This window comes from Anastrepha obliqua, chromosome 3 (genome assembly GCF_027943255.1).
Source record: "Anastrepha obliqua isolate idAnaObli1 chromosome 3, idAnaObli1_1.0, whole genome shotgun sequence".
NCBI classification, from domain to species: domain Eukaryota; kingdom Metazoa; phylum Arthropoda; class Insecta; order Diptera; family Tephritidae; genus Anastrepha; species Anastrepha obliqua.
This window is the reverse complement of record NC_072894.1, coordinates 29,760,616-29,769,569: the sequence shown is the minus strand read 5'-3', so window position 1 is coordinate 29,769,569 and position 8,954 is coordinate 29,760,616.

The following is an 8,954-nucleotide window of genomic DNA, read 5'->3' as shown; positions in this document are numbered from 1 at the left end:
TGACAACACACTTTGTCAATTTCCGGTTTTAAACCCGTTTAAACAGTTTGTCATTTTCAGCTGTCAAGCCATAGCTATCGATAGTTTCATACAGTTAAAAAATCACCCTCTATATCATGGGGTCATCTAGTGGTAATATTAAGCTTTCGCTGTATTATTAGCAAAGCTGCGTCAAGTTCGCATGAAAAAATTAAGGCAGTGCAAATTGTGTTAACTTCGCATTCTTTAAACTTTGTAATGTTAAGGAATTTTTGAAGTACGTTCGTATTTCATGAAATATTTAGCTAATAGTGATCAAATTTTATAAATACGCGTACGTATTTATATGTAGTAGGCATGATGGTCGCCCTAGAATTCGCCCACAAAATCCATCGACTGGAAAAAATGTAAGAAAACAAAAAAAAAATCAATTAGCACTTGTCGTCAGAACTACGCACCGAAGTAGGTAACATAAAGTAAATGAGTGGCTGCCACGACTACGCTTTACTGCAGGTACTCGTAAGTTTGTTTCATCAAATTACATTGCTTTTCTTTTCGGGAGTAACTTGAAGGAGCTGTTGACTTTTTTACTTGTTTGGTCTCTTATTATTGTTTATTGATACGAAACATTGCTCCGACATTCTTTTATTATTGCTTACAATTTTTGTTGTTGCTCAGTAGCCTATGGTGGTATTGTTGTGTTCATTACGGTGATGCCTTCAAGATTGATATGAAAACATTGATGCTGAGGTGATGACACCTAGTAAGCGAAATTTTGTTATTGGAGATAACTTTTTAGTTGGTATGTATGAGTTGGCGTGTGTTGGCAAAGTGCATTTTTGTTTGCGTTTGTCACATGCGTGCTCAAATTGACTTTTTGTTTGAGTAACATTTATGTAAGTAGCTTTTATGCCATGGTGCCGGTTGCGTGCCTTACTAACATGCATACATACATACAAACTGTGAGCGTCAAAATGAAGTGTACAACTTGGTTTTAATATTTTTTGTTTTATTCCTGTAATTTACGAATTGTATTTGGAAAAAAAATTATTATTAGTTTTTTTTTTTCAAAACACTATTGAGTTATCTAATAGCTAACAAAAAATAGTGTGATTTAGTTCACAACAACAAAAACGATGCAAGAAAACAAGCGAAACGAAAATTGCTGCTGTGTACAGTTAACAAAAACTTAGAAAATCTATATATTTTAATATCAGGTCAGTCCATAAGTTCGTGTGTTATTTAAAGGTGGTTTTAAAATTAATAAGAAAGATGTTTAAAGTATTTATTAATCAATTAAATATTTTTTTTCATGATTTGCAATGTCTTCCCAACGTTTAGGCAAATTTTTAAGTCCCTGCTCAAACAATTTTTTGTCCTTGGAGCCAAAATACGTTTCGATATCCCTTTTTATAGCTTCTTTGGAGGAGTACCTGTAGTTCTTGTTACTCATATGGGATTGAAGTGCACGGAGAAGGTGATAATCACAAGGTGCAATATCTGGAGGGTATGGTGGATACGGCATTAGCGTCCATCCGAGCTCGTTCAGCTTGCCTAATGTTTGCCTTGCGGTGTGAGGTCTTGGGTTGTCGTGGTGAAACAAAACTTTGCGTCTATTCACTAAAGACGGTCGACTTTTTTTAAGTGCCTCATTCAGGTTTGATAGCTGATGGGATTAATAATCAGCAACTATCGTCTGGTTTGGTTCCAGAAGTTCATAATAAACAATACCGGCCATATCCCACCAAATAGACAGGAGAATCTTCTTGGGGTGAAGGCCATCTCTAGAGGTCGGTTCTGGTGTTCCATTGGCGTTTGCGAACAGGATTGTTGTAAAGGACCCATTTTTCATCACCAGTAACGATACGATTTAAAAAACTTTCATTTTCAAACCGTTGCAGCAGCTGAGAACACACATTCACTCTCTGCTGAAGGTTGGCGACGGAACGTCTATGCGGAACCCATTTTCCCAGCTTTGAAACCTTTTCCAACTGAATCAGATGCCTGTGAACTGTTCCATGCAATGAATTTAACCTCTGAGCTATCATATCGGCTGTCAAATTTGGCTCAACTTCCATGAGTTCGAGTTAAAGACTTCAGGACGACCAGCGTGCGGGGCATCCTCCACGTCACAGTTACCACTTTGGAATTTTGAAAACCACTTTTGCACAGTCCTTACACTCACGGTATCCTCTCCGTGAACAGTGTTTATTTCTGCAGTAGCAGTTGTTACATTTTCCACTTTTATAAAAAAAAATGCAAAATATGCCTTTTATACGCGTTCGAAGATTCCATTTTATTTTTTAACAACCGCTATTAAAATCAATTGTTGAATGCACAATATATCAAAGAAAATATAAATAGTTCCGTTATATTCCGCGAATAATTTTTTGTATGCAAAAATCGTACAAAAGTGAAATTATGGGTAAAATACGCACGAACTTATGGACTGACCTGATGCTTTGTTTGCTTTCCTTTTGACTTTAGAACTTCTTCTTAGTCTTCTCGGCATTAAATACTAATACTATGTACAGAGGGTTATGAAAGTGAAGCAAAATGCACCCCACGCTTTTAACTCTAATTTGAATTACTCTATTTGTATCTTAATTTTTGTTATAATTCTGTTCTGAGGTAGTTGACTATGACTGATCGTTCGATTTGCTATTACTTCATTATAGGTCTCTTTGTCATTAAAATTTATTTTCTACTTTTTAGTTCGATTAGCAATAAAAGCGTGTCTTTTAGTTTTTTTAAACTATTTTTTATTTACTTTAAGAACGGCTGATCGAAGTATTTATATAGTTCAATTTAATGAAAAAAAAATTGACTTGAAGATTTTTGCGAAATTAAGAAATTCTTATAAACACTTCCTCTGGGCGCTGAGTCAATTGAGCTGCTTCAAAATGATGCCATGAATTTCGAATTTTCGAACAGTGTTGGTTATGCATGGCAAAATATACTGTTTGTGTCTTGACAAATCTCTGCACACTCAAAACTCTGCACACACTAAATTTTTATCAAAATTGCCTAATAAATGAATAAAATTGATTAATAATCTCTTACAAAAAAATGTGTCGACTAACTTTAAAATGTACGGTTACCTGTTGCATAATTAATAGAAAAATGCAAACTTAATAATAAAATCCTTTTAAAAGTAAAAATTAACAAAGTTGACGGCAGACGGACATATTTTTCAAAACTTTTCCCCTTTTCCCACTACACCCTTATGGCTGCAGAAATATAGCGGAAATATCTATTAGCTTGTGGAATAAGTTCGTAGTCACTTTATTTAAACAAAAGCAATAATTATATCTATAAGTTAATAAATTATAAAGGGTTTTCCAATAACACGTGTTATTTTGAATATCCCGCTATTTTGGTAGATGTCATCTTTTGATATTTGACAAGTAGAAACTACGCCATTAATAAAAATGGAACGATACACGCTTAAACAAGGCATTGAAATTATGAAAATTCACTATAAAAATGGTGAAAATTTGGCAGAGACGGTTCGAGTTTTAGAACATTTTTGTGTCATCGTGAAGCACCTTGCAAGACAGAAATTGGTGAAAAAATTCGAGTTGTTGGAACAAATTAATGATGTGCAGAATAAAACCCGTGCACGTCGCTCAAGAACAGCCGAAAATCGAAAATATTGCTGTTGTAGCAGAAAGTGTTGAAGAAAACCCAGGTTTGTCCATTCCTCGCCGTTCTTTGGAATCAGGCATTCCACAAACGTCATTACAACGTATTTTGCATAAAGATTTGGGTCTTAAGGCTTATGAGGTCCAGTTAACACAAGAACGCAAGCCGGCCGATCATTAACAACGTCGTGTCTTTGCTGATTGTGTCGTTGAAATGCATGAAAATGATCCGGAATTCCATCGAAAAATCATCTTGAGTGATGAGGCTCATTTCCACCTCGGTGGCTTCATCATCTGGAGCTCAGATTATCCAAGAGTTATTGTTGAAAAACCTCTCTATCCTCAACGTGTGACTGTTTGGTGCGGTTTATGGGCCGGCGTAATCATTGGACCTTACTTTTTCGAAAATGAAACTGGAGCAACAGTTACGGTGAATGGATTGCGCTATCGAGAGATGATTAACGATTTTTTATGGCCGAAATTGGATGGTATTGATCTGGACAACGTTTATTTTCAACAAGACGGCGCTACTTGCCACACAAGCAACGAAACCATTGATATGCTACGAGAATAACACCTCTTATTGGAAATCCCTTTATATTCGACATTACTGTTTACAGCCTCTTCCCACCTCTCGACCAATTTGTTGATGGCGTTCCGCCAAAAATTTCTTGGTCTGGTGTCAAAGAAGTTGTTGAGCCAGTTTTAAGGACCTCTTTTTTATTGAAGATAACGCCCTTCGAATAGTTTGACAGGGAGTGGAAAAGATGATAATCGATCTGTGCAAGGTCCGGGGAATACGCCGGATGCTGAAGGACCTCCCATTCGAGCTCTTGGAGTGCGGCATTGTCGTGAAGAAGTATGGTTTGACCATGGCGATCAGGTCTTTCCAGTCGAATGGCCTCATTCACGTGGTGTAGCTGGACAATGTAGAGCTCCTTGTTGGCCGAGCTCCTTTTTCTTCCCGAGCATTTCTCAGTAATCCATGTCCATTTCATGATCTTCTTTGGATGAAGATCCGGAAGATCTTCTGGAGCCATCCACTCCTTTCTTTACTTTATATTGAAGCATAGGCACCATTTCTCATCTCCTGTGCCGATTCGGTACAAAAAACGCTATTTATGACCGCGTGTTGCTTGATTGCGGGCGAGATGCTGTTGTGAGCTCGTGAGACTCCCAGGTTTACAATTTTTCGGTAAATCCCATTGAATGAAGGTGATTAAAAATCGTTTTATGACCGCAGTTCATTTTTTTTGCCAATTCACGACGGGTTTGGCGACCGTTCCCCTTCAAAAGTAATTTGAGACGTTCTTCATCAAATTCAGAAGGCCTTCCGCTGCGGGACGTGTCATCGACGTCAAAGTCGCCATTTTTGGGCTTTGCAAACAATTTCCGTGCTGTAGACTCGCCTATGACTTCTTCTTCATACACGTCGCAAATGTCCCAGGCTGCTTTGGCAGCTTTTAGAAATCGATGGAAAGCAAAGAGCTGTCTAAAATGTTGATTTTTGGATATTTTTTCTTTCTTTGGAAATTCCATTTCTTATCCTCAAAACCAATAAAAAATTAAATAACTCAACAACACAGTTTTATATAGCAGAAAGAGTTCTACGGAATTAATACTAAGCCTTTGCCAAACAGCAAACAAATCGTTGTAAAATAAAAGAAAATGTAAAAAAGATATGAACTTATTTCCCGACACAATATTTACAAATTCAAATTTGAATGAAAGTTTCTATGCATTTTCCTGAATGAAAGCAATGCTGGAAACTTCCAGTGGAATATTAATTGAGGTACTAAAATCTAGAAAAATTCGCACATAGCCTTACCATCTGACATTTTTTACCAGTATTGGTTTCTTAATCTTAAATACCTTGACTTTGGTTTGTAAATAAATATTTTTTCTCCCAAAAGATTTATGCAAAAATGTATGTAAACACGTTCTTACATAAATCTATATATTTAAAAATTTACTCATTATTACTGATAAAAGATAAAAGTCGTCAAGCATAGAAATTTCTATATGCATGACTTGAAATATGCCGCTATCAACGTCATTCAAATGCCACCATAAATTTGTAAACAGTTAAGTAGCAAATTGTCCATATGCGCTGGCAGAGATGCACCGTTATGTGGTAATGTTTATGCTTCCGCGAAAAATCGATTAAGAAAACTTCAAAACCAGCTTACAATGGATCAAACGAAGCATCTCAGCTGTCAATTCTACAAGAGTGCAGTAGAAACCAGTTTACTTGTCATTTGCGAGCTCACACACACACTTCTTACTGAAAACTTCTTTTCTTTTCAACTTTTCGATTTCTAGTAAAGCGATCAGCGAAAAGTCAATTGAGGGGGCACTTCAGAAGGAGTCCAAGTTGTTAAAGTTGTAATGGAGGTGCAGGTCTGAGGTGCCGAAACTGCAGAAATGTCGTTCAATTACTTGGTTGAATGAAATTCCATACCCACATATGAGGTGGGCATGCACACAAATAGCAAGAATGTTTACATACCTACATACATACATACATATCCATTCAAACAAAAGTAGTTACTTGTCCAATAGTTGGCTTTAAAGTGTGCTACAGCTGCTGGGGGCACGCATTTCTTGTTCGCAGCTAATTTGGCTTATATGTATGTATATAATCAGCACTTGACACAGACAATTCAATGCTATGGCCACATAACTTCTATATATATGTATGTATGTGTGTACACACACTTGCTTATGATAATTCAGCAAGTGCTGCGCAAAAGGTTTGGATAGAAATACAAAGCCGAAAAATCACACCTGGAAAGAAAAAGAAAGTTATTACAGCCATCTCTCATCTAAATCATATGGGCCAATGTGTGTTGCATGCATATGTATGTATGTGCGTATGTCGTCGTGCGATAAAAATTATAGTTTTAGCTCGAAGCAGCGGAAATGCTGGTTTATTGTTTGCGCCGTTGGTAAATTGTCTATGAAAAATAATCAAATTCTTGAATTATTTGATCCGTTTCCCGCTGAAGAATTTGTAACAGGAAATTTGGTGTTTAATTTTTTTTATACGAGTACCTCTTATTTTTATTTTCTCACACTCACACACATGTATGCACGCCTGCATAAGCAAAATAACCGCTGCAAATTAGACCATTTAATTATATTCATCAAACCTCGAAGCCAGTGGGCTTCACACTCATACACTCATCTACAAAAGATTCATGCATACGTATATATGTATATTGATTCCACCTCTTCTACTAAAAACGACTTACCTACATTTGTATGTATGTATATGCATGTGTGACTGTACGCCATATGTATGTATGGCTGAAGCTATAAACTAAAATTTATCCATTTTTACAAACTTTTTTTTTAATTTATACGATGACAGTTCAAATGTAATGGTAAAAACTATATTTATAATTAAACTTTGTGCATGAAGTTGCACAGTAGTGCAAATGCACAAGATCTGTAAACAAAATAAATAAATAAAACAGTATTTTTAAGCACCCAACAAATTCGAAGGATACCTAATTACCAAACAGGTTTCAGTTAGTCGTTGAGATTTAGAATGCCTAATTAACTATACGCTTTATTTGGGCTCTGCATCCACGAAGTGGTCACAATAAACATTTCAGATTGCTGTACTAAATCACCTCCTTATAGTAATAAAACAAATTTTTAGTCAAATATAGGACATTATAAAGGGACTGAAACATAGAACCGTGCACAAAACCTTTTTCAAAGCTTCTTCTTTGGGTCCAATAAATGCAAAGTTGAAACTGGTGTTTCTTTTTTTTTTTGTCCTTGTTCAATCTGCTCGGTAGCATAGGACGGCGACAAGACTGTACCGCAGCGTGGTGTCCCTTGCTGTTCAACTTCGAAGCTTCCCTCTCAAACCACCAGAGGGAATCTCCCTGGTCTCATACGCTGACGACTGCACGAGAATGGCGTCGGGCAATGACATCGATGGCCTGTGTTTCAAAGTGAACAACTATCTCACCGACCTTTCTCGCTTTTTCACTGCGAGGAATCTTCAACTTTCCCCCACTAAGTCCACGGCGACCCTCTTTACCACCTGGACAAAGGAGGTCAAACTGCCCCTCAAAATAAAAGTCGATGACACACCAATTCCGACGGTAAATAATCCCAAAATTTTGGATGTAACCTTTGACAGTTTGCTCTTCTTCTCAGCGCACACAACCGCAATTGCCACTAAAGTCCAAAATCGCAACAAGGTCCTAAAATCGCTTGCCGACAGCACTTGGGGCAAAAACAAAGAATTGTTGCTATCGGCATTTAAGGCAATTGGCTGGTCGGTTCTAAACTATGCTGCGCCTGTCGGGTCGCCTGGAACTAGTGGCACGCAGTGGATAAAGCTACAGACATGCCAAAATACTGCTATTCGGACAGCGATCGGTTGCCTCTTGATGTCCCCTATTCCACACCTTCACAATAAGGCACAAATGCTCCCTGTAGCACAACAAACTGCTCAGCAAGCAGTTCCTGCTAGGGTGCTACCGCAGGTAGCCTCCTAGGCACGTCAGGAGACACATTTTAAAATACGCCGACGCAATCCAGGACAAAACTGACAGAAATCTACTGGACCAGACAGTCTTAGACAGTCAATAAACGACATTCAACGGGAGACCGTCACCACCCTCTTAAGCTCCCGTCCTGTGAATGCCGTAATCGGAGTCCAAGCGCCACCCATAGCAGATGAAGAGCTCCAGCTTCCACGTGAGACACGTGTAACACTGGCACAATTGCGTTCTGGATACTGTAGCAGGTTAAACTCCTACTTATCCAGAATCGGCCCCGACATACCAAACGTATGTCTGGCATGTGAAGGTATCCCGCACGATACTAGCCACCTTTTCACATGCCCTTTAAAACCTACTCATCTAACCCCCCTCTCCCTCTGGACCCAACCCGTCCAAACAGGATGTTTCCTGGGCCTACCTTTAGATGAGCCAGGCGTAGACGACCGGTGATAAACCCTACACTGACGGGGCTTTTATTACTGTTAAAACAACAACAACAACAACAAGACTCTTCCATCATACACAATTCAGCGCTGTTATTTTTCCGCCCTCTCATGTGATGTCGGTATCTACTAGCTCGCGCAACACCGAACTTCCACAAGCATTCTTAGGCCGACCGCGACCTCTGCTCCCTTGCGGGTTCCAGTCCACTCTCGTGATGCTATCTGGTAGTTTTCTATGCGTCGCCACTTTCTGTATTTGATTTCCCATAGTCATAGGCTGGCTTTCTCATTCCTTGAACTCCACAGCGTGTCGTGCCTGATGGTATTCTGCCAGAATGTTCCACAGATGATGCGAAAGCATT